Consider the following 27,504-nt stretch of genomic DNA (forward strand, 5'->3'; position numbering starts at 1 on the left):
TCTGCTGGGAGGAGCAGTCAGCCAGGTCGGACCGATCCAGGAGGTTCCTGGCCGAGATACAGGACCTCCACTTAACCCAGGAGGTGCACAGTCCCACCAGAGGAAATGCCCTGTTGGACCTGGTCCTGGCCACAGGTGATGATCTAGTAAAGGGCCTCCAGGTCCTTGACCACCTGGGTGATAGTGATCATCGCTTGCTGGAATTCATCATCCAGCGCAGGGTGACAAGGGCCTGCAGTAAGGTGATAGCCCTAGATTTCAAGAGGGCCAACTTCAACGAGTTGAGGAGATTGTTGGGAGAGGCGCTGGGGTTCTCGAGGGCAGGGGAACTCAGTGCCCAAGATGAGTGGTCATTCCTTAAGGAGACGATACTCAGGGCCTAAGGGGTGATGATCCCAACTAGAAGCGAGGGGGGCAAGAGTGCCCAAAAGCCTCCCTGGTTCACCAAGGACGTCTGGGAATGCCTGGTTGCCAAAAAGGCAGTGTACACCCATTGGAAGGGGCGGGGGCGATCTCCAAAGAGGAGTATACCTCCACTGCTCAGGCCTGTAGGGGGGCTGTTAGGAAAGCTAAGATGGACATAGAGCTAGGACTAGTGTCCAAGATCAAAGATAATAAAAAGTCCTTTTTCAAATATATAGGGAGGATGAAGAAGGCACCGGGAAACGTGGGGCCCCTGCAAGATATGCTGGGCAATCTGGTGGTCGCGCCAGAGGAGAAGGCAGACCTCTTTCATAAATTCTTCACCTCCATTTTCTTCTGCAGGGACAGGGACTCCCCCACCATGATTCAAGATGGACTCGAGGGGAACGCCTCAAGACCTAAGGTTGAGGAAGACCGGGTCAGAGTGCTACTGGAGGGGCTGGACATGTTCAAATCAGCAGGTCCACATGCTCTCCAGCCCCGGGTGTTGAGGGAGCTAGCAGGGGTTATTGCAGGGCCCTTGGCATGGCTTTACAAGCGCTCATGGTGCTTGGGCCAGGTGCCAGATGATTGGAAGATAGCCAATGTGGTCCCCATTTTTAAAAAAGGGAGGAGGGAGGACCTGGGCAACTATAGGCCCATCAGTCTTACCTCAATCCTGGGGAAACTCTTTGAGAAGGTCATCAAGGAGCACATCTGTGACTGGCCGGCATCGGGGATGATGCTCAAGGGCAACCAGCACGGTTTCATTAGGGGCAGGTCATGTCAGACCAACCTGATTGCATTCTATGATCAGGTCACAAAAGCATTGGATGCAGGTGTTGCCGTGGATGTAGTCTTTCTGGACTTCAGCAAGGCCTTTGACACTTGACCACCCCATCCTCATTAAAAAACTAGGTGACTGTGGCATCGATGCCTACACGGTCGGATGGATTGCTAATTGGCTGAAGGGTCATACTCAGAGGGTGGTGGTGGACGGGTCATATTCGACCTGGGGGGAAGTGGGCAGTGGAGTCCCCCGGGGCTCGGTCCTTGGGCTCGCACCGTTCAATTTCTTTATCAGCGATTTGGACGACAGGATGAAAAGCAACCTGTTCAAATTTGCTGATGATACCAAAATTTGGGGAGAGGTGGGCACATTAGCAGAATGGGAGAGACTGCAGAAAGACCTGAATAGGTTGCAGTGGTGGGCTAACAAAAACAGGATGCACTTCAATACTGACAAGTGCAGGGTGCTGCACTTGGGCAGTAGTAACCAGCAGCACACTTATAAGATGGGAAACTCCCTTCTTGAGAGCACGGAGGCAGAAAGGGATCTTGGAGTCATTATTGACTCCAAGATGAACATGGGCCGACAATGCGAGGTCACGGTCGGCAGGCTTAACCGGACCCTATTGTGCGTCCACAGATGCATCTCAAGTAGGGCCAAGGAGGTGATCCTCCCCCTCTACGTGACACTGGTCAGGCCACAGCTGGAGTACTGTGTCCAGTTCTGGGCACCCCACTTCAAGAGGGATGTGGACAACATTGAGCAGGTCCAGAGGAGGGCCACCCGCATGATCTGGGGACTGCAGGGTAGACCCTACAATGAGAGACTACGGGACCTGAACCTGTTCAGCCTTCACAAGAGAAGTCTAAGGGGGGACCTGGTGACCATCTACAAACTCACTAGGGGGGACCAGAAGGGTTTGGGGGAGACCTTGTTTCCCCTAACGCCCCCTGGGATAACAAGGAATAACGGCCACAAGTTGTTGGAGAGTAAGTTTAGATTAGACATCCGTAAGAACTACTTCACTGTCAGGGCGGCTAGGATCTGGAACCAACTTCCAAGGGAAGTGGTGCTGGCTCCTACCCTGCGGGTCTTTAAGAAGCAGCTCGATGCCTACCTGGCTGGGATCATTTGAGCCCAGTTTTCTTCCTGCCCAGGCAGGGGGTCGGACCTGAAAATCTGCAAGGTCCCTTCCGACCCTACTTCTATGATTCAATGATAAGTTTCCCAAGGGGACAGTAACTAGGTAGGACAGGGAAGAACGATAGCTCAACTCTCTTTCCAGGCCCAAGGTTGACTTCATGGGAATGTATATTACTCTTCTTCAGTGCATAGAAATTGGGCGGCATCCCTTTATATAGTTTGTGTTCTTCTTGTCTCTGTTTCAGAAGCCACCAAAACCCAGACAGAACTGCTGTGCAGTTAGGTGTAGAAACAGCTATTTGAGTTCTTTTGGGCCTATGTAACCTCCCCACGTTGTGTGTCCAAATAACAAATGACCTAACTCCAGAAGCAAAAAGTGTCATTGTTCTTCAGCCCTTCCTCACCAGACCCCTACCCTGCACCTCATTGCACTACTGCAGGCAGAATTATCCTGACAAGTAGGGTGCCTGTCCTTGCTGATACTACAGCAATAGTTTCTGAAGTCACCATCTCACACACTTACAGCTCTGGGCTAATCCTGAATTGTTAATTCTTTCCATGTTCACTGCAGATACGAAGTTATCTGAAATGCCAAAGCGCATTTTTACCGCTGGCTTATTTTTTAAAAATAGACCACAGACAATATATATGAATATATGTAATAGAGTTATTTTTAACTGCAGAAGCCCATTACTGTGATGTGTATCTGTAGCGAGGAAATCTACTCGCTTCATTCCCAAATATATCGCCAACAGCATGTATGTCACCTTGCTTGATTTGAGCTGGGTGAAATGACTATGTGTTATTCTCTGAAAATGTGCAAGTGAAAGCAGCTCTTTTTGTGAAAGAGAATTCCTTCTGCGACCGTTTCACTTATTACATTATTATTACTAATAAACAACACTTAACGTTTTACCAACCAAAAGGGGGAGAAAAGGTTGGATACAGCACTTTGAGATGCAGAGATAAAAGGCAATATAGATGCGATGTCTGCAAAGTTTGAGGTTACAGAGAACAGGAATGATGAGACAAAATGTTTTTCCTTTCTCTAGGGGAAGAAGGTTACACGTGAGTCTCTTTGAGATTATCTGTCAGTTGATTCATCTTCAGAAAGAATGGGAAAGGGAGACAATAAGCAAGAACACACTCCTAAGCAAAGGCAGCTTTAAGAAAATAAACTAATCATCCAGTTGTGGTTCTTGCTGCACAGAAAACAGAGACCAGTAATGGACAGAACAAGTTGAAGTTGGCTATTCCCTGCAGGGAGTCCATAGCTGTGTAATTTATTTGCTACTGTCCCTACTGCTTGCTGTCTCACATCATGAGAATGTCTAAATTTTTTCTGAAGCCAAAATGAAGAGGGGAGATGGAAACCACTGAACAAACCCAACTTAAGGGGGGGGGGTGGGAATGGACCTGATTTCCTTTTTTTCCCCAGACTTTGACGTGACTATGGGAGTTTTAAGTACTGAGTTGGGTGAAAAGTTGTGGGGCAACATGTTATGATACAAACTGAGGCCATGGGAATCGCATCAAAGTTAATGTTAAAATCTAAAGCATTGTTTAGATTTTATGAAAATGCTGCAAATTTTTTAGTTCACATTGAGTTACAGGCAGTCTTCAGACTTATGGCACAATTGGTTCCTGAAAACTGTCTGAAGTCGAAACGTTGTAACTCGGAACCGATTGTCCCATAGGAAACAATGTTATTAATGGGGGATTGGTTCCTGAACCAAGGCCCGATACTCTATTTTCACCAAAAATACCTCAGAATTTTGTACTTGATCAATTATAGATGAGTAACATAGCTACGTTAATGTATTTATATTGTAAATAGCAATCATATTGATTTGGAAGGACTTCTTTGAGGTGACTTTCCTGGACTTTTTGAGGGGATCTTGATTGGGCTTTTTGAAGGGTTCTTGGCTGGAGTCTTCTCAGGAGTCTTGGATGCAGGTTTTCTGGAGTCTTGTCTGCTTTCTTGAAGAAAGTGTCTGAGGAAGTTTAGACAGATGTTCTCCAGGGAGATGGGTGATGCAGTGAACCTGTTCACTGGCATGGCATGGGATCAAGCATTGTAAAGTCAAAACTGACACCAGAAAGTTGAAACTGGGTCTCAATTTATATACGTTGTAAGTGCGAAGCGTTGTAACTCACAATGTTGTAACTTGAGGACTGCCTATACTCTGTTTTAGGGATCTTCTTTTTGTAACCTATGGCTCTTTCATCTCGTATAGACATGGCAATATTGTGGATTTTTTACCCCCTTGGACTATGAATGAAATCTTTAGTCATTTATACATCACTCATACATTTTAAAATTGAGGCATTCTGTTGACTTTTTCTCGTCACTTTATTTCCAATCTTATCTTTCCAGCTAGCGTATTCTTATAAATTCCTGGCATTAAAGTACACTGAAGAGCATACTAATGTTTGCTTCTGTTTTGCCACTCCACTTTTTTAAATAAACTCTTAATAAAGAGTTTAATTAATTAAGCTCTTTAATTAACTAAACTTGATAAAAATTAAGTGCCTCTAGCTCCCAATATGATATGTAACAGACTGGACTAGTCTGAATCGATGCAAAATAGTTGTTGTTGCTTATCATCGCCAGATTGATGCAGGTAACAAAGTTGTCCAGCACTGATGAGTACCAACTTCTAATACATTCTTGTTTTCCTCATGATGTCTTAGATCAGACAAGTTAGCACAGGTCTTTGTCATGCTGGTTTAAACTTACTTATTGAGAATCATGTTTTTCTCATTGCAAAATGATCTCTAATACAGTGGAGGTAGCCCTATACATAAAAGTCACATGCCAAAATTGGCTTTTAGGAGGAAAAGACACATTAAATGCAGCCAAATTACATCTAACTTTCTTCCAGGTTTTTTGTGTAAATTACCATTAAACATTGAGATGCTAAGCATGAATAGTCTAAGATAAGAGTTGCTTTCTGGGCCTGGCTGAATGCATATCCCATAATTTCCCATGTATTCAACTGCAAACTTTTGTTAGCTTTGCCTTTGATATTTTTGTAAAATTAACCATATTTTCAGCATGGGTGAGGTGATGGTGAGAACCTTAAGCCTCTATTGCTGAACTTGTCGACCTATCAGCTATATGTTTTGAATCTTTTTAATTCCTGAGTCTGAAGTTATAGGTATTGGATAAGTCATTTATTTTCATAAAAGTGACCTAATTGGATGCCTTCTGTGGTGTCAGAAGAGACAGATTCCATGCTTCTTCACAAAAAGGGTCCTGAGATGGACTCCAAGACAGAGTAAGAAGTCAAGAAACCATCCTTAAAAATGGAAAGAAAGTAAGAAGCCTTGCTGACAGCTTTATTTGTTTTCAGTAGTTGAAGGTACTGTGGCACTTGTAGTAACTGTTGTTTGCTGGTCCTTGCCCCTACACTGCTATTGTGATTGACACAAAGCCTTGTTCTTGGTCTACTTCCTTGGCCACTCAGAAAGAAGGAGTTCAGCAACACCTATAGGTGTTGACTCAGCATTTCTAGGAAGTAACCTTCACCCAGCCCGCAAGCCTGTGGCTATTAATCTTGGGCATCAATAAGACTTTCAGAAGAACAAAATAGATTCCTGAGGCTATGTCAAACCATGAGAGTTTTAATTAGAGTTGGCTGAGATTTTTTTTTTTACAACATCCTTCATTGGAAGATGCCAATTAATTGAAATCCAAACTTTTTTTTTTGTGAGATTATAGTTGCCACTATCCCTAGGAAATGTGGTGATTCCTATAGTTACGTTTATAATTTTCTAATAACTGGTGCCCTGAACTGGAACTCTACTTATGGAAGATAAGGTGACTTGTAATTATGTTTTGAATAAACAATGCTAGTTCCAGATTCTTTCCTATCCACTGTACTAGGGCTTCAGTCAACCTGAAGGCTGACCACTCCTGCCAAAGTTAGCACTCTTCACTTTCCTCAATGTCATTTCTGTTGATGCCCCTGCGTTTTGCTGTAGTGCCAGCAGCAATGGCCATGCTGTTACTGTGGTGTTTTGTTGGCAAAGGTTCCAGAATCCCACTGCTTGAAAATTAGATAAGCAAACTTTATTACTGGAAATGACTTAATCCTGGATGAGAGGGGGGTGGTCTTGATTCATGTGTTCAGTGGTTCTACTTGGGTAGGTCATGAGAGCCCAAGGTGGTTTGTAACGTATTCTTAGGCATAATGACAAGATGTGTTGCTGCTTTTGTTGTGTATGCTTTGGCTGCAATACCAATCTTACTGCTTGCTCCTTTACTCAGAAGAGAGGAGAAGCTACATTGTGGCCTAAGGCCAGACTCGGATCTGGCTAACTTAATTGACTCTGTTTCTTTTGCTGCTGCTGCATTTTTTAAGCTGGATAGAAAAGGTAATATTGACCTTTCTTGTTCAATATAGTGTTGCCACTCTTACATCCAGAGCCTTTAAACTTTGCTCCAACACCCGAGTTACCTTTTTCTTAAGGGAAACAGAAAGCAGTCACTGCAACATGTTAAGAGCTCTACTGGTAACCGGGATCACATGATGCATGTTTTTTTCCCCTTAATCTATGTGAAAGAGCATGACGATTTCTGTTCTCCTTGAGAACTATGCTAGAATCAACCTTCTGTTAACTTCAGTGGACCTTAATTTGGTCTCTCTTTCATTTAATAAGTTAATACCTCAGAAATAAAAAGATAGGAAATATTTTCTCTGGGCTAGCTTGTTGTTCAGGCAACACAGTAAAATTAATAAGATCAGAGATTGGTTCAGTTACTCCTCAAATGAGTTTGAGATACAAAGGCAAGCAGAGGTGAGGTCTTGACTGTTCTGACAAATATTTAATATTTTTTCTAGTCTGCTAATTTCCACCTCTAGCCAAAACAAACATCCTGTTGGTGATCTTCTTTCCAGATAGACTGTTCTTGGACCTTTCACTAAATGTAAAGGATTGTGAGTGGAGCGGGTAGTGAGTGTTGGAAGTCAGACCTGCTCTCTTCTTTGTCACAGTCCCTCATTTTAACAATATTGAAAGACCCCAAAATGTCTGTTCCTATGGATCACTTCAGCCAGATCTGAAATACACCTGTTGCTGAACTGGCATGAAGCAATGGAAAAGAACTCTGCCCAGTGGTTCAGAAAGGGAATGAAGTCCAGTAAACCATGGAAAGAGCAGCCTCAGGCATAATCCACTGGTCAGTGTGAATTGTGTCCCTCTGTCTGATATACAGAGGATGTGGTTTTGTTCCATCTTGGAGCTGTAAAACTTGGCTAAACCCCTGAAGCTATAGAAATGTATGTTTTGGCTTGGTAGCCATGATACAAACTGAGCTGAGCACATGTTGAGTCCAAGAGCTTGGCTTATTAGGTGCAACAGACTCATCTTCTGTGAACTGTGTACAGTATGGGTTACAGTATAAGGTAGCTTCTCTCCCAGGACTACCTACTGTGCTCTATTTTTATCCTTTTAAATAGTGAATAGTTGCTACCAATTAATTCAATGTAAGCACCTCCAGTCTAATCCATGATGAGGAAGAGCTCTTGGGCTCTCTCTTTATACTTAATTACCACATACTTCACTTTGTGCACCCATACAAGAGGACAAAATATGCTCAAGAGCAAATGGAATCCTAAAGCTTTTACTGTATTGATATATATCTTAGCATGACTATATATATTATAAATAATAAAGGGAATTAAAAACTCTCCATGTGGGATTTAAGAAACAAGCATATATATATATATATATATATATATGCTTGTTTCTTAAATCCCACATACAGAGTTTTTAATTCCCTTTTAAGCCCCCAGAACCTCTAAGGCTAGCTTGGGAATACAGTATTCAGAAACCCAAAGTGAACCAGGCACATTTAATTGTTAACCAGAGGAGAATGTAAATGCTCAATCATTGCAACCTCTAGCATCAGCAATAGAAGAAATTCGTGCTCAAGGTGTGTTTCCTGGAAAGAGGGTTGCAGACCTGGCATCTGGTTGATACAACCACCTGGGCAGAGCCCTTCAGAGATGTGCAAGTGCTTTGTAGGTCACAGAACAGTCTGAAAATATTGATGGCTAGAAAATGGTATTTAGAGCTTTTCTTTTGGGAATTAGCTTGTAGATAAAGTAGATATTGCATTAGAACAATGGGTCAGGGCAATGTCAAGGTTTAATTTATTTCTAAAAGCCTGTTTGTGACAAAAGTTTCCTTCAAGCTCTTGCTTGCCTTGTCTGACACAGGCAAGCAATGAGCAAACACACAGGCTGGGAAACTGAAGACATGTACCACACTGTTCCATACCAGAGATAAGGGACTCCACAGCATTGCTGCCAGATCACAGTGCCTAACTGCAGAGCCCTTGGGAATTTCCAGTTTTGGTAGATGGACCAAGTTAGGAAAAACTGGTAAAAGCCCATGTTAGGATGTGTACATGTGATGAGTTTGTAAAATGAAGGAATATGCTGACAAGACAGAACACGGACAGTATGATGACTACGAGACCAATAAACGATGCCCAGCAATGAAGAGTCATCAGAGAGGGAGAGAGAATACAAAAGGAGGGATTACAGAGCAGCAAAGGGCCCCTGAGAGGGGAAGCTGAGGCCACCGTGGACAGACAGCATACCACTGGCCTATCTCACTCACCCTACTGCAGGGAGGGAGGGTGGGCCTCAGCCTCTGACCTCCAGGCTGCTGACATCTGACCTTTAAGAGAGAACCTCAGAGTGAAGCTCATACTAGCCAGATGTACCTTGACTCTGTGAACTGTGGGACTGGTAGATATAGAATTGTTTGCATTATTCTTATTTGCTATCACTGTGTATCAATAAAATTCACCTATTATCAAAAGGAGACATCATGGTTGGTCTGAGGGTTTGGGTCTGCCTGGAACAAGGTATCTTGGTCATAAAACCAGTGCCAACAGGCATGTACAGCATGAAAACTCAGGCATCTGGTGTTTCTTACAGTTGTGATACTTATTTCTTACAGCTGAGCAATAGGGTCATTACATGTTTTTTGCGTAGCAGACACTCAATGTTAAGTTGTAAGATTCAGAGTACAGGCTCAGCATCTGATTCCTAGTAAAGTTCTTAGAATTCAGTTTGCTAGGAGGATCATTAGTTTCCCTGGTATGGACCAGGTCCTGACAATTGGCATGATGTGAGCACTGATCCGTTGCCGAACATGGACTGCAGGAACTGCACATGGCCGCTCCATCAGACTAGAATCCGTAGCACAAGCTACATTTTGGGACGTTATAACAGGTCTAGGAGATCAATAAACCATAGCTGGTATGAATCTGACATGTTGTTACACAACCTACATGCCTAATGATTGTGATATGGTGCATGAGGCTGTTAAGAGGTGGTTTGATGCAAAAAAGCATTAAGGTGGACATGTATGTTGTGTTGCTCTTCCTTTGCATAAACACACAGATGCAATACTTTCTTGAATTCAAACCAATTTTTATGTCAACTGAGTTATACCTCCAGATGGAAGCCATCAAGGTTTCAATCAATTTTTGCATAGAATTTGAATTAAGGTAAATGGATAAAATATGTTAAGTTGTGTGGAGAAATCTACTCAATGGTCCCACTGGTTCTAGCAAAATTGATTTAAAAATATAATCCAGTATAACTCTGTACATCAATAAAACCTTTGACTCTGTGGGCCCAACAACTTATGTTTACCTAGTGCAATAGCCAATTAAGAGACAACCATCAGGTGCTAAGAGGCATCAAATCACATCGGGATAATGCTATTGTTAGAGAGTAAATTGTGCTAGGTTTAGGCTAACGTGTGACGCTGCATTTTCTCATGCACATTAATAGCACCCCTTGTTGTTCATTTGTTTTAAGTAGTCACAAAAGGATAAGTATTTAAAACTCATTAATAAGAGGTAGCTAATGCAAATAAGAAAACGCTGTGTCAGACATTCTCTTGAGATGTGTGTGCACGCACACTCTTTCGGTGTTGGTCTGCCAAGGAGCGGAAGTCTGTGTGCTTGCTCTGTTCTGTTTGGCAGCAATACCATGTAAAACACAGCTCTTCTTTGGTGAAAACATCATAGGCTAAATCCCAGCTGTGCCTCAGCCACTTTCACTGAAGAGAATGGGAGCTGTGTGTGAGCTTGCTCAAAGGCAAACCTCGACCTAGGATTTTTGCTCCTTACTAAGTCTTCAGTTTTCAAGTTTTATCAGGCACATGTTCCCATCCCCTAGCTCGTAATCTCCCAATCAGATGGTGATAGGGAATGAACTCCCCCCCTGGCCCCCTGTTTTTTTCTGACAAGCATCTGTAGACCAAAAATCTTGCTTTTTCTCTAGGAGTTAGCAACAATGCCTATTTCATCCCAGTAGTGTTTAAAACAAAAACTCTGGTTTGCTAAAACAAATTGAAATCCTTGACTCTGAATAAGAAAGTTCTGCCGGCCAACAGTTCAACGAAATCCACTGAAGATCTTCTTGTGTTCACAAAGGAAACGTGTTCATTCGTTAAATAAAATGTTACCGACCAGAAAAAAAAAAGGTCTAATGTTAATGGATCCCCCAGTCTTCCCAACTTAAATCTAAGTAGCATTTAAAGTCTTCAAAGTAGGGGTAAGTGGTACTACTTCCCTCTGGCTAGATATCAAGGATGTCTCTCCTACCTTCTAGCCTACTCTTTATTGCCAAGGTATGCAAGTCTTACCCTGTGTGTCTGCTTAGCATTATTCTCCATTTCAGATTTGAAGGAATGTATCGACATGTCATGAATCATGATGAGGATTTTTCAGTCTCTTTCTCTTCCCTAAGGTATACACAGTTTTATTACTTTACTCCTTAATGGAAGATTTTTTTTTTTCTTCTACTTATAATTTGAAGAAGTATCTTACTCATGCTGCTTGATATTTTGGACATGGAAGGAGAAAAAAAATACCTTTGTTACTCTTCCTCTTTCCCAGACTGGTTACAAAATTGTCCCCATTTCATTTTCTAGCATGCTATGTGTACCCTGGTTTTCTAGTATGTATTTGTGGCGATAGCTGTTTTTATATTTGGGAAGGCTCTGACTACGTTGTGTATTTTGACACCTTCTACAGATGCATCTTCAGTAACCAACTTGTTAGGATGTTTTAATACCCAGCTTATTCCACTCTTTACCCCACCCCCGAACATTGCCTTTCAAACAGTTGTTCTCTTTGGATGGGCAATTTTGGGTGGAGTTGTTTGCAAGATGGGTCTGGAGGTAGATAGTGTCACATGCTTTGAAAACAGTGGATGAAATCCTAGCCTCACTGCTGTTGGTAGCAACACTCCCATTGACTTCAAGGGGTTCAGGACCTCACCCAATAAATTTAACTTGGAACTAAGCAAAGCGATGTTCATCTCGTTGATTAACAAAGTAGAAAGAACTCTAAGAATGCAAAAGATGATTAGCCAAGAGCTGGCAAGTACATGGAAATGCTGTTTAGAAATGTAAAAATTAACTCGATTGACTATATCCATCTTACTGGCATAGTTTGGAATCTCGATATTTTTATTAAATGTTACAAATGATGCCCAGATGTATCTTTTTACAGTATCTGTACTTAAAATAGAAATGAGTGGGTTGGCATTTCTTGCAGAAATAGGTATAATTTTTTCCTTCAGTCCAATAAAATAAGCCCACAGAGTTTCCCCCCCTCCCCCATTTTATTATATAAAAGAATGGAGCCAATCAAACAGATATGGAGATACCTCTGGGACTGCCTAACAACTGTGCTGTGACTTGATTTTACAAGAAGACTGTCAAACATGCAACTGAGATCAGCTGTCATAGGTAAATTGTCATCATTGCAGCACAGCACTCCTGTTCTGTCACCTCCAGTGGGTGAAGCCTCTTTCACGCTGGCTGCAGAAGATACCAGTGATCTATTCTGAATATCATGCTGCAATCTCTATAAAAGATTCACTTCTTGCATTTGTTTCTTCTTATCTGCTGTTTCTTGAATCTGCTTATTTAAATAGAGGCAATTGCTAGGAAGCTGAATATAGGACCAGGAGCCAGAAAATCATTTACCTCTGGAATTGCTTGTCTCCTTGGCTTGGGGCAAATAGCTTATATCAAAATTTCAAAGGGACTGTTGATTTTCATGTGCTCCATTTTTGATAACTAAGACTTTGGGAGGTGTCAGGGGAAGGGGAACAGGGGAGGTGCTTATTACCCATTTTCCTCACTAGTATTGACTGACCTTTGGAGTACTGGTTCCTGTTGCCTTAAATTGGGCACCCAGAATGACTCCATGCTTTCCTGATTATTTTCAACTTGCCGTCTGTCTTGCTTTTTTTATCCACGTCATAGGAAAAATGATTATTACTTTCCTCCCAGTGATGCTATAAAAGATATCTAGTTGGTACTTATAAATTGTTTGGAAGGTTGAAAGCCCTGAGTATTTAATTATTCTTCTCTTTTAAAGGGCCATTATTAGGAACTTGTGTTCCATAAACAATATTATATTTGGGAATTTTTCAGCATCAAGTGAACACAGCACATGGAAAAAATGTCTCCTTTGATATCGATGGGTCCAGACTTGTACTAGAGTATGGGGTTCACATAACTGTCTTTACTATCTCGCTCGCTAAGTAGATGCTTTAAAGACCAAATTCTTACCTAATCAGTGTGATCAGAGAAGCAAGAGCATTAGCAAGTGCATTCTCTGCCTCAGCTCTTTCTTGGGTGTGAATGATGTATAAATGGAGTTGAGTGCGGGTCACTATTCCTTCAGGAGCTGCATGTGGTCCCTCTATCCTGTTGCTTCTTGCTTGCTGCTTAAATGAAAGAGTGCTAATCCTTAGAGCGAGCCAGGTGATTGCTAGAGAAGAAACCATCTCTGTTACCTTCTCAGATCTGGAGTTATCCTCTGTTTCCTACTGTCTCCAAACTCATCTGCACAGCAATGGTAGGGCTTAGCCCATTAAAACAAAGTTGCTTCTGCTCTTGAGTTCAAAGAGAATATCCACCACACAGCAGAGTAGCAATGGTGTCTAGCCGCAAACATGGCTTGGACGAGACCTCACTGACGTCTTGCACTGAACAGGAATCTCCCATTCACAGGATATTTCTTTCGGCTTTAATTGAAACCAGTTTCTGCATTGTTATTTTTGGCCATCGCAGCAGGCAGGCCATCCATCCCTGGAAAGCCTGCCCACGTGCTGCAGGTTTGAAGGTTTGCAAGAGGACAAGTGAGCCCACTGTTTTGTTCGCTCTTACGTGCAGTTTTTGCCAACAACATCTGTAAGGCCAGGATCAAATTAATTTGGGGGCACTTCTCATCTTGGTACAGTGAGAAGAACTAAGGGAGAGTTATAATTTCTGCAAGGCTGTAGGAAATTTTAACAGTACAATATGAATTCTCTACAAGCCCCTTTCCAGTGGTACTTCGAACTAAGCGTTGGTAACGTTACAGCAGTCTCAAGGCTGGTGAGACAGCACTTTAGCAGCCCTTTCTCAGCCTCATCGTATTCCTAAATTTATTCATAGCAACATGGTGGAAGTCCCATGACTGCTTTTGCAACACTTCCAAAATGCCTATGAATTCCCCACTGTTGCAAAGGAGTCTGCAGTTTCTTAGCAGTCCCTTTATAGCACAGGACTGATAGAGGCAACAGGAACCACGTAACGATTCCTTGGCTGCTGCTTCAGCTTTGGAAATTAATCTCTCTCTCATTGGCAATCTAGTCTTCTCAACAGGGCCTAAACCTCTATTTAACTATCTGTGTGCCTTGGGGTGGTAGTATCTTCAATGAATACCGAGTCCGATAGGCTTTCTTGCAACAGCTGTCACAAAGCAGCGGTGGTGATCAATGTTGCATTTAATGGTCACCTATCCAGTTTCTGAGTTGATAAAATATACTAAAAACAAATAAGTTACAAGAAAGCCTATTAAATATCAAGCTGCTAGAAGCCACCTTTTAAATTTAATGTTTGCAGTTTTCTTTTTCTGTCTCACTCAATGTACTCTACAAAAACTGTCATGGACTGCCAGGGCTATTTTAAGCTGCTGACTTCACTCCATCAAAACTTCTATTATCCTATCATATAAGCTTGTTTTTTAAGAACTGAATTCTAGATTTTTTTTTTTTCAAATAACCCAAGTGATCTGGGTTTTGTGGTGAAAGGGGGTTTAAAGATTTGAATGTGTAAATGGCATTAGCTGGGCTTGCAGTTGATTTGGCCTGCAAAACAGGGCAGAATCAAATCCCTTTGGAAAATACTGCACTAGGAGCTTCTTTCTTTCATACTGGGTTGTCTCTGTAGGGAAGGAAAGCTTCACTCATTTAGGGTATGGTGCTCTATTTAACATCACTTTTGGTTTAATTAGTTATTTTCTGGTATCCTTTCTCTTTGCAGTTTGCAATGTTTTGCTTTGTGAAGTTAGTAGGAGCCAATGGTAAATCCTTGGCCACAATGATGATTGAAAGAAACCAAACAGTTTCTGCTGAAAACTTTCTCCCAAGATCAGGAGGCATTTTAAAAATAGACCTTTTTGCAAAAATATATTTTTTGGAAGACTTTGGGTTTTTGTTTACTTCGCCTTCCTCCCATTTTTTACCAACTGAAGATGGATACATTTTTTCTGTTTCCCAAAACTTCAGGTTTGCAGTTTTTAATGAAAGCCGAACCTCCCCCCTACCCCCCAAAAAATAAAAAAAAAATCCTTAAATTTTTGTCAAAGAGTATAATTTTCTGCCCAGCCCTGGTGACAACATGCTCTTTGCAAAAATGAAACTAGTGTCTGCCATTCTGCATGATGTCATGTCTGCTGATTACTCAGGCTGGAAACACATTGCCTTTGTGCCCCCATGCATTTTTTATGGCGACACAAAGCCCAAGCAAACAGTTTTCTGTGATTTTTGTCACGCCACAAATGTCCAAAATTGTGGTTCTGACAATAGATGGTAAAAACGTGTGCTGGTTTTTTTGTGATGGATGTCTGATTACTTGATGGTGCGAGAGGATGGGCAGATGCTCCTGGAGCTTCATCCTGTGCAATCTGGAACTTTTCCTGCAGGACTGGCCCCAGGAATGCCTCCCTGCTTGCAGGTTCACATCACGGGAATCCTCCAGCAGGGAGTTCCCCCGGCATATATATCGCATTGCTGTGTCTGGACTTGGGACAACAGGTGATGCCAGCGTCACCCAAGGAACCAGATAATCTCTGCCTGGACACATCCTAGCACAGCTGGCTCCGCTCCAAGGATGATGTCAGTTTTTAGCCTGAGAGGGTATAACAGAGGTCTTCCACATATGCCCTATTATTTATACCCTTCCTATAAAACATCCGCTACTTGCCAGTGTTGGAAGCAGGATACTGGGCTAGATCATCTGACCTAATAGGTCATGAAAAGAGCAGCCCAGAAAATATTGAATGAAATTTTTGTTGAGAGAGCGTGAGCGTTGGGGAGAACACATAACAAAAGCCATGGGATTCTGTTCAGTAATTCCTTCATGTTGTTGAACTACGGTGTATCCCTTGGAGGCCAAATCTTAATTTTAAAGGTTTCAAGGCCTTAAAACTTGCACCCCATTTCTCATTTGAATGATGAAGATTCAGTTCACGGCCACCGCATGTTCTTATCCCCTTTTCTGCTGGTTTAATGAGCCCTCTTCCTTGAGTGGGTTCCTTCAGAGTGATCAAGTCTCCTATTAACCTCCTCTTTGGTAAGTGAACTTGCTTAAATTCTTTTCCTGAAAGACCATTCATGTCCCAGGCACATTATTATTATTATTATTATTATTAATTTTTTTTTGCTGTTGCAACCTGCTCTAGACCCTCCAAATGTTTCACCTAATGACAGCCATAACATAATGATCTACTGTTTCTCTGGCTGTTGGCATATATAGGAGGTTATTTGAAGGGCGAACTTGACAGAAGACTATCTCAGAACTTAACACAACATGGACAAAAACGTCTTGGAAAACAACAGGCCTACTCATTAGAACTTGGGTCTAGGACCCAGAAGCTCTTGAGTCATGATGGCAGCCCTGCTAATGATTTGCTAACTGTGAGGCCCTAAGCAACCTTTAGCTTTGCCATGTTGTTTTTCTCTCATTTGCATGAAGCAAATAATATCTGCCATGGATTAATTGAATGTCTGCATGGTGCTTTGAAGGTGTCAGGTAATTTTTAAGTTTTAAACATTGTTATTATCATAGCTTGCTATTTCTAACAAGGGGATTGATTTGAACATAGTTCTGGCATATGCAGAGAGCTCTGTGGCAGCCACTGATTAGTGGTCTTTGTGTTCCATTTAGCATGAAAGCAGCACGTGAATGAAATTTCGGAAGAATAACGTTCTCATCCAAGACATCTGAGTTGACTCCACTACAGTTACAGCAACGTAATGCAGAGAGGCTACCAATATAGACGCCGAGTCCCTGCCACACCAGGTGAGGTGGTTTGTAATGTGCCAATTATCAAAGGAAGATGATGGCTGTGCTGTGAGCAAGGATTTAGCTGGTGGTGTGTTGCTGAAACATTTGTAATTGTTTGTCTGGTGAGCTCTGCAGAGACTGGAATGTGTCTGCATGTGTAAGTTTTGCTTCTATATTTAGACACTTTGTTCAGCATGTGTGACATCAATTCAACATCTGTAGTGCTCTGCAACGCGTGCAGGAACTCGGGAAACGGGCATTTTTGTTGTTAGCTGCCAATTGGCTCTGAAGTCAGAATGGGGAGTGGGGGGAGGCAGTAATTTTAAAGCAATTATTTTATGCCTGAGTTGATGAATGAAGCATCATTAACAGTGTTCTTTGTTTTATTTTTTTAATTTTAGTGTGCATACAAGTAAATAAGTCTCTAGATACCCTTGTTGGTATTTGAATATGAAACTATTGATTAGGCAGACAAGGTTCTTTGGGTAAATATGATCTCTATTAGACCAACTAGGTCAGGGGTGGACAAAATATGGCCTGGGGGCCAGATGTGGCCTGCCAGGCCATTCTATATGGCCTGCAAGGCCCCCCCCCCCAAAATTAAGAAGATTAATATTTATCTGCCTCTGGCTGCCTGTCATGTGGCCCTCCATGGCTTGCCAAAACTCAGTAAGCGGCCCTCCACCTGAAATAATTGCCCGCCCCTGAACTAGATGCACAATAGAGTGTCACTGCTTTATTAGACTAGTTGGTCTAATAAAAGAGATCACATTTACCCTAAAAATTTTGTCTGCCTATGTCCTTGGACCAACCGGCTACACCCAACAGCCCCAAAGCTATTGATTACCCCTTCAATCATCCCCTTGAACAATAAAGGGCAGGAAGTAACAAAATAAGCATCAAGGTCCTCCTGCCTTCTACTGCTCGCCTTCATTGTAAAGTTTTGTTTCTAAGGGTGCCTGCAGATATGCCGGGAGGCTGCTTCAATGTGCTGTAATTACAGTGTGCTAATAAGCACACTCTAGGCAGCCTTTGCATCTCATGTATCATCTCGGGTATCGAACTCAAGCTCATTCGACGAGCTTTCACTAAATTGCCCCCACTGCCATTTTGAAATGCAGGGACACTGATACATGAGACGCTGCAGTGCTTTAATTAGGGTGGCTCTCAGAACACATGTAGAAACACCCTAAAGTACTGGAGGAATGGAGTTTCCCAGAAATCGAACCCTCCATGTAGCTAATAGAGCATTTGGGGAATATGCTTGTGCATGAAAGGTGCCGCTAAAGAAATGAGCAATCGAATCTTGGAGCTGTTTCTGTTTTCTGATCATCAAAGTATTGTCCTATCCTTGTAGAATATGCTGCCGTGGTCTGATGGGTTGGGGTGTGGGAAACTTTTTCCCATACTGCAAAATATTTTGAGATTTCAAAAATTTTCCCATTCAGGATCAGCACTGAACCAAGATCCCATTATTTTTGGGGGAAATAGAGATGCATACCAGAATGTCAAATAACCTAGGGCACTTGCTTTGGATGTGGGAGAACGGGAAGACAAAGACTTCCCTTAGGCTTCCCACAGCCCAAGACCCTTGTCAACTTGGCTATTCCAGTGTGTCTCTTGTTTTGACCAGAAATTTTATCCTGGCTCTCTCAGAAACCTTTCCCAATGAAATTTCTTGACAAATCTGATATGTTACCATGAAAAGCGTCAGTTCTGATGTTTGTCAGAAAACACTGATTTTTGGTGAATTAGAGGACACAATCCCAAGAAGTTTACTGCTTTCTGTGACAGATGCAACCTATTACAGAAGTAGTTGTTGCTTCTTGCTTTGTACCACGGACTTAGGTGTCTTTGGGCCTGTCTACATGTGCTGTTAATATGCTGTAAGCTTGCACAGTAATTTTTCCCTGGGAGTGTGTCTATACGTGCTCCCCTCAGGAGCAAATATGCTCCTGATCGGAGCACTTCAGTGCAGGGCTACTTCAGTCTTGCTCTTCCCCCCCTACAGCAGCCAAGGGCAGCTCCAGGCTCCTCTGGGTGCCAGCCCCAGGCTGGAAAGGGGCATCAGGGTCAGGCCTGGACTCCTGGCGAAAGGGGAAGCTGTCTCCCCTCCGGGGCAGCTGTCTCCCAGCCCTGCACCCAGATTAGCATATGAGAAACTGTCCCCTCCCTCAGCAGCTGTTTTCTAGCCCTGTGCTCCAATTGGCAGACTGGAGGATGGGGCTAGGAGGTAGCTGCCTGGGGGAGGTGACAGTTCCCCTGCCCCCTACTGCCTGGGCTGACCAGGAGCAATTTGTCCCAGTCAGCTGTCCACATGTGCGCTACTGTGCAGTAGCTACCATGCAGTTAATCTGCTACCTGAATCTATAGGTAGTACTCAGTAGTAGCCGACTAATTTACTGTGCAGTAAATGCTGTATATGTGTAGATGGTGATGCTTTATTGCACAATAGATTAGCCTTCTGCACAGTAAACCATCTTGTGTAGATGTGCCCAGTCTCATTTAGAACTGATGCTGTGGTATTCTTCTTCCTTACCAAAATTATGCTTTGCTTTTAATTAGTTGCAGGTGATAGTACCATTCAGCATCCCTTTTATCATTCACTTTGAATGAAAGAAGCTGTGGTAAAGAAAGCTGATGAGGTCAAACACTGAAAGAACAGAAAATCCAGATTTAAAATTATAGTTGGAAAAAAGTGTGTGTTTTCCCCCCTCCCCTTAAACATGCAGCAATTAGGAAAGGAGAATGACTAGCCCAGCTGTCATGGGAGTCTGATGTACAAGTACAGTTTTGAAAATGAATATATTATGCTTTTTATAGCTACTGTCAACAACTATCAGGCTAGAACAGCAACTAGTACAGCTGGCATAGGAGTCCAATGTCAAAGCTCAATTTTAGACAACATTCTGCTTCCTTGAGCAGCTGTCAGAGGTAACACCTGGATTTGGCCTTGATTTAATTTTTACCTTTCCAAGCACACAGAACAGGGACAGCCCACTAGAAATTCAGGGAAGAAGTGTATGCATCTGGAGCACATATTAAGTGGGAGATATATTCTGGGTGGTGTTTTTAAAGCAGGTTGCATTGAAGCAACTGTCAGTTGTGAGAGCATGCTCTAATGCAGTGTTCTGGACTGGTGGGTCTCAGCCCCTTAGGCAGGATGATGAAGGGCACCTATGTGGTGAATTTAGGTGGAAAATAACATTTTTTATAACTTTAATCATTTTTCCTATTCTGCATGGGGAAAAAACAGATTTTTTAAATGGTGTTTTGTGGGGGTTTTAGTCTCGCCTACCCCAGATACTCAATATCCCAGTCCTCCTGGTAACTAGCAATGTTTGGGGGCAGAGTTCAAGCTTTAGTCCATGAAGTAGGTCAGGTGATTGTTCTCTGATTTTTAAGTCCAAAAATTCCATCCTGGACACAAGACTCCTTCCTCAATGAAAATGTCATCAGCCCTTTCAGGCAAAGTGCAGACAATCTAAAAACCTGAGGCTGAATTGAGTCAATTTTTGCAGGTTAGTCTAAGCTGTGTAGATTGAAAAGATAAGCAAGTGAACAGACATTCATTTTTGATTCCAGAAATGCAGTCACATGACTGCAGTGGTCCAGGCCAGAAGCCAGGGGGCACTAGAGCAAGCTTCCCTGCTTGAATCAATTCAGGCTCAGGCTTTTTGAATGTCTGTCCCTAGCCCTGTTGTGTTACAGATTTGAACTTGTTTCTGATCACTTATACCAGTTTGTGTGTAATTTTTGCCCTTAGCATCACAGTTCTGCAAAAAAAAAATGGTGTTTTTTGGTTTGATTGAATAACCATTGTTCAATAAATTTTGTCAGAAGATTCCCAAGCTCTAATGAGGTGTCAAAATGTATATATAATCTAAATCAACCAAAATCTTTCCCTGTATGTTTTAGTAAGCTCAGCCTTGCAAAGCGTATATCGGTGATATAGGGTTATCTCTAATACACTTTTCCCTTAACTTTCATGGTAAATGGAAAAAGCACGTGACTGCCTTTGTTGTTTTATTTTAACAAGGGACTGCCAACTGCAGACACTTGAGAAATGCTGGTTTAGGCCAGTAGAATGGGTCACCGGGACTCTGTCTCTGGCTTAGCCACAGACCTGGATGAAATTTCAATGGACATTACACATGTCTGAGTTTTTCTTTCCCTTCACACCTTTGTTGCAGTCCATCAGCTCTTCAGTGCCTCTCATGTTAGGTGTAGGCCCAGGTTCTAGCACTGATCTCGACTAGCAAAAGTCATAGCTAACAATACGTACTAACAAGTTCTAGGGATTGAATGGCAAAGGTGCCTGCTTTACTAGAGTATAAGTTTAAAACAAACCATTTTATCAGTTAGCAACTCCAGGCAGAGATGGTACGTGATGTGACTCAAAATGCAATGTACAGCTCTGGGGCAGAAGGGAAAACTCCAGCATGAAACTGCTGGTGTAGAACAAAATGGATTCTGCAGTCCTGTCATGCATTCCTCTGACCCCCAGATTTTCAAAAGCAGAATCTTTACTTTTATCATAGATCTTTCTGACCTACAGTTCACTCCAGAAAAGTGTCTCATCAAACTGTTTGCCCTGTACACGCAGAGCATGGGAAAATCTTGTCAGAGCTCCTTCACCTGATTCTCTGCTTCTTTGAAGGTTTAATTGTAACTTAACTTCCATTCTCTAAGTAATTGTCCTTTTATCTTTAACATCCTTATGTGACTGAGTTAGTGTAATGCAATGCCTTTCTTTTTTCTTTCCTTAGATTATTGGTCATCTTTGTTTAAACCTTTTTTGCTTGAAGGGCTTAAAAGTAGCAGCTTTATAATGTTTTTCAAATACCCTGCATTTGGAAATAGAATATATAGAGACTCATACATAAAATGAACAATCTTACCAGTGTTCATCAGTACACCATTGGTTTAAAACATAAACTATTTACCGAATATTTGTGAGAGCCACTTTAGGTAAGACCTTTGCAAGGCTTTCTGTGAAATTGCTATTACATTTAATAGATTTCATAGATTTCTAGGGTCGGACAGGACCTGGTAGGTCATCAGGTCCAACCCCCTGCTCCAGGCAGGAAAAAGCGCTGGGGTTAAGTAACCCCAGCCAGATGCCTCTCTAATCTCTTCTTGAACACCTTCAAGGTAAGGGAAAGCACCACCTCCTTTGGAAGCCTATTCCATATTTTGGCAGCCCTCACTGTAAAGAATTTCTTCCGTATGTCCAATCTAAATCTATTCTCCTTCAGTTTGTGGCCATTATTTCTGGTAACCCCAAGGGGCGCCTCAGTAAACAGTGTCCCCTGTTCCCTGCTGACCCCCCACTGATGAGTTTGTAGACAGCCATAAGATCGCCTCTCAGCCTTCTCTTGTGGAGGCTGAAGAGATTCAGGTCCCTCAGTCTGTCTTCATATAGGGTCTTATCTATAGGCCCTCAACCATATGAAAGGCCCTCCTCTAAACCCTCTCAAGGTTATCCACATCCCTCTTGAAGCGTGGCACCCAAAACTGGACGCAGTACTCCATCTGCAGCCTCACCAATGCTGCATAGAGGGGAATTATCACTTCCCTAGACCTGCTCATGATGCACCTGCTGATGCAAGAAAGAGTGCAGTTAGCCTTGCTTATTGCCTCGTCACGCTGGCGACTCATGTTCGTTTTTGCGTCAACCAGGACTCCAAGATCTCTTTCCATTGTTGTGGTGCTCAGAATGGTACCCCCCAGTCTAGGTGTGTTGGAGATTCCTTCTCCCCAGGTGCAGCACCTTGCATTTATCCGTGTTGAATTTAATCCTATTCTGATCTGCCCATTTCCCCAGTCTATCCAAATCTGCCTGAATTCGCTCCCTGCCCTCCAGTGTGTTTACTATACCCCATAGTTTAGTGTCATCTGCGAATTTGGACAAGGTACTTTCAATACCTTCATCCAACTCACTGATGAAGATATTAAACAGTACTGGTCCAAGGACAGAGCCTTGGGGAACACCACTGCCCACATCCCTCCAGGAAGAACCCAATCCATCTACCACTTCTCTCTGGGTGCATCCCATAAGCCAGTTTTTTTCCCACCTTACTGTGAAAAAATCCACATCACAGCTACTCAGTTTGATCGTAAGAATTGGGTGCAACACTGTGTCAAAAGCCTTTTTAAAATCCAGGTAAATAATATCTACTTCAACTCCTGCATCTAAGCACTTTGTGACCTGGTCATAAAATGAGACCAGGTTAGTCAGGCAGGTAAATTAAATTTATTACATTTAATTTCAATCAATGTATGGTATGCCTCAACTTGGACTTGCACTTTCGATTTCCACACTGCAGCCTGATTCTGGAACTCATAGGTGGAGCCTAAGGCTGTATGTGGATGTGGGCCAAATCTCAATTGAAAATGCTGATTAAAACCAGAATTGCTATCTGGTGGGAAATTCTCACACTTCACAATTATTTTCATAGCTTAAAATCAAACTTTTCTGCTGAACATAAATGTTGAAGAAGTAAACACTAGAGTGTTTCACTTGGATCACTATCAATATAATAGGGCATGGCCATATTATCTTGTGCCAAGCTACTGAGTGCCACTATAGGAACGTGGTCTGGCCACTTGTTCCCTTCTGCATGATGAAAAACAGCCAATATTGGAGCGATATGAGTGCTCTTATCCTTGTCTCCATATGTATGCCAGAGACAAAAGGCTGAGAGCACCTGACAAGCACCAACTGGCAGCTATATGATGTACTTGAGACATTTGGAAGTGTGTGGAGAATAGGAACAAGTGGACAGGACCTGTTTTCATGGCTGTAGTCCTGGCATCACATCTGAAACTTGGAAAACAACTATTTTTGTACAGTTTTGAAACAAAAAGGAGGAATCAGCCCAGGTTTATCAAACTGATCCCAGGATTATATAAAGAGCGATTTTATATATATATATATATATATATATATATATATATATAGGATTATATATATAGTGTTTTGGTATTTGTTTTATTGCTCAACAGGTAAGTTTTTTTTTTTCTTTAAGTTCTGATTTTTATCTCCAACTTCCATTATAGCTTATTGTAGCCTTTCATTCAAGGCCATTTCCTTCATTTTCCTCACTGCCTCTTCTCTTGACGCGCTTGAAGCATCAGCACAGTATTACTGCATCTGCTAAGTGGTGTCTCTAGTGCATAGCTAATGAACTTTCTCCCCTGGAGATAGATGGCCTTTCCTCTTAAAAATTCTCTAGCTCAATGAGCAAGAGTCCAAAGATTGCTGTCAAACTGGGGTTCCTGTAGGCAAAGCTAATTAACTAACATTCATCAGGTAAACTTACGGTTTTCATAAGTTCATGGTGTTTGAATGATTTATAGTCTTTATCTTTGCTCATAGGAGCCACATCACTGGTTAGTCTTGCTGTGATAAGCACTCTACAAATGTCCAACAAAAAGACAATCACTGCTCCAAAAAGCTTTCAGTCAATGTTCCAAATATGTAAGAGATGGACGCAAACTAAGAGGGGAGTACAGAGTAAACATGATGACCATTGATATTGGTCAGTTGGATAGGCAGTGGTCTCAATGTACAATTAAAAAATAAATTAGGCTCCCACCAAATACACAAAGGACAATCTGGAAAACTGTGTTGTATCATTGACCTTATCAGTGTGCTATATGTACGGTGTGCATGTACGGTGTTTACTTCAGTTGAATGGGATCCTGATTTGTGGTCTCTGGGTACCCTTGCACTGCAAACAAAAAGCAAGTGTCAAAAACCAGGAAGAAGAAAAGCAAAACAAGGCACTTTCTGCCATTGGCATTCGTATTCAAATATCACATGCAATAGTTAAAGCTTGGGTTACATGCACTTGTGTCCTTATGAACATTTTCTTAATATTCAGGTGGATAAAGGTCTTCATCTGTTGGCACCCAGATTAACTTCTTTGAAATGATAAAACCACTGGAATGAAGAAGAGAAGAGAATTAGGCCCAACAGTTTAGAATCATTGAATTGGAAGGGACTTTGGGCGTCATCTAGTCCAACTTCTTGCATGAATACAGAACTTGATATTTCTAAATCTTCCCACACTAATGCATAGTTTCTTCTTGAAAACCTCCAGTGAAGGAGATGCCACAACAACTCTAAGCAGCTTGTTGTTCCATTGCCCTACAGTCTTTACAGCTAGGAAGTTGCGTGGGTGTGTGAATGTGAACTGATGTAATGCCTAGAATTTTATAAATACACTTTAAACCCCAAGAGCATAGACATGTGCACCACTTTAGACTGGTCTAAATTTCCTGGAACATTTCAGAAGCAAGCCAGCAAAATCAAGTATTTTGAGCTTGTCCTCCTTGAATCAGTGAGTATATGTGGACATAGAGCATTCTATGCCTAGAGCCTGCCCTGTCCTCTTGGTATCCCAAACTGTACCACTTCTCATCACCTGCCCCCTCCCTCACAACCCCCAAATCATGCAGGGCAATGGCACTGCTCTGGGATGCAGCCAGAACCGTACTGCCCAAAGATCTATTGCCTACAGAGACCACAGTCTTCAAGGGTGAGGAAGCAGAAAGCATTTGGGCACAGACAAATTACATTTTGTCATGCGATCAACCCTTGAAAGCACTCTAAAGCCATGCCCTAACAGAAGAGCATGGCTGCAGAGCACTCCAACCGCATGACAAATTAACCTTCATTGTATGAGGGTTCAAACAAAGGCACTCCAAAGTGGAGTGCTTTCATTAATTTCTGTCTGCTCTGGTGCTGGGCTGCTGCAGCATAGCCTGCCCCCCAGTGCTGACTCAGGATGGGAGGGGGAGAAGGCAGGGAAGGGAGGTCCTCCATTTTGGGGTTTCCCCAGGGGTGAAGGTCCAGATCGATTAGAGCCCCCTACCTCAGGGTGTAGGGGTCCAAACCACCTCCACCCCCCTCCAGCATGTCTGAGAAAACCCCAGAATGGAACTCCCTTCCCTGCCTTCTCCCACATGTCCCATCCTGAGTCAGGACATTTTTTAGTTGAGTTCCAGTGTTTATATCTGTCTGTACTATGTGTGTGTGCATGCATGCATGTGTGTATTCTCATGAGATTTAATTCAAATCTGCTTTGCAGTTGAGTCCCAATGCTTGGTCTCTGGCCCCTTATAAAAAAAAAAAAAATAACACGTGTGGTAAGTCTTTCCAAGGGTGCAGTAGTGCCTACAAGACCCTTCCTACCAGGATCAGGGCCCCTTACTCAAACACTGAACACTGCAAGCATCCTCCCTTGCCCTGCAGACCTTACAGGTTTTATAGGCAAGACAGAACTGTGGGGAAACAGATAAATTTTGGGGCCCAAGTTTCCAGTCCAGTGCTGCCTCTTAAACCACACGGTCTTGCTGCAGCAGTTCTGCACTGAGGGCTTGCCTGCATGAGGTAGTTCGCTCAAGTACAGTAAGCAATAAGCTTGGGTGTGAACTCAGAGTGAACTAGTTACTTTAGACTCTGTTCCTGTGTGGAGGATCTCATACTGTGCTCTGAGTGTGAGGTGGTTAATTCTCTCAGTGGACTAAAGATAGAGGGACTAGCCTGCTGTACATGACCTGGCAGGTGTTGTTCTTGACCTACGTTATACCCAGCATACTCAAGGCCTTTCAGGGATGCTGATGACTAGAAATGGCATTTAGAGGTTTGCTTTTGGGAATTGGCTTATAGGTAAAGTAGATATGTATTAGAACAATGGTCCAGGGCAATGGCAAGGGTTAATTGATTTCTAAAAGCCCAGTTGTCACACAGTTTCACAGCCTTCAAGGCAGACAGGGATAGACACACAGGCTGGGAAATTGAGGGCATGTTCTACACTGTTCCAGAACGTGAGAGAAGGTGGTACCAGGTCACAGCGACCAACTGAGAGCCCGTGGGCTTTCTGGTTTGGGGGAACATACCAAATTAGGAGGACGCTGGGAAAGCCTAAATTAGGATGTGTGCATGTGAGGGGCTTGTGAAACAAAGGAATATGCTGACAGGACAGAACATGGACAATATGATGACCGTAGAAAGACCAATCAACGATGCCTATAGATGAAAAGTCATCAGGAGGGGAAAAGAATACAAAAGAAGGGATTTCAGAGCAACAGTGTCCCCAAGAGGGGAAACCCAAGGCCACCATGGACAGAGGGCACACCACCAACCTATCTCATCTCATCCACCCGATGTGGGGGGAGGTTCAGCCTCCAACCTCCAGGTTGCGGATATTTTTAAAGAGACAACCTCGGAGTGAAGCTCATATACTGGTCAGACATACCTCGACTCTGATGACAGCTCTAGGAGTGGCAGATATATAATTGTTTACATTATTCTTATCCGTTATCACTGTATATCAGTAAAATTCACTTATTATCAAATGGAGATGTCAGTCAGACTGAGGGCTGGGGTCTGCCTGGAACTAAGTATCTGGGTCATAAATCCAGTGCCAACCAATGCTGCCCACTGTCTTATGCCCTATGCTAAGCACTGACCCAAGTCTCCATGATGCATGAGCAGAATGTAGACCCACATCTTTCAAAGTGTCCTTGTGAAATTTTGCTGAAAATTGATATTGCATTAAAAGCATGTAATTATCAGACTTATTGGAGTTATAAATCATCCATGTTCATTAATTCTGTGCCAAGGAAAGGGCTTATTTTATGGGAACCATGGCTACTTTCTAATTTGGAAATTATATGTATTTATTGATTTTGTATTTTTCCATTTATTTTGGCCTCATTTTTCAGTGCCCTTGATTACCATTCAGCAATGGAAAGTGATCTATTTTGTTTTG

The 27,504-nt window shown here is 42.5% G+C and overlaps 1 long non-coding RNA gene across 1 annotated transcript in view; it reads left to right on the plus strand.

The window, feature by feature from the left end:
- The window catches only part of LOC109284424 (uncharacterized), a 142,976-nt gene that overhangs the window by 104,664 nt on the left and 10,808 nt on the right, over positions 1–27,504 (plus strand). Inside the window, exon 2 of the long non-coding RNA XR_002091877.2 lies at positions 16,601–16,735. This is a non-coding gene — a long non-coding RNA (uncharacterized LOC109284424). The remainder of the gene's footprint in view (positions 1–16,600; positions 16,736–27,504) is intronic.

The sequence above is a fragment of the Alligator mississippiensis genome, chromosome 8 (assembly GCF_030867095.1).
Source record: "Alligator mississippiensis isolate rAllMis1 chromosome 8, rAllMis1, whole genome shotgun sequence".
Taxonomy (NCBI): domain Eukaryota; kingdom Metazoa; phylum Chordata; order Crocodylia; family Alligatoridae; genus Alligator; species Alligator mississippiensis.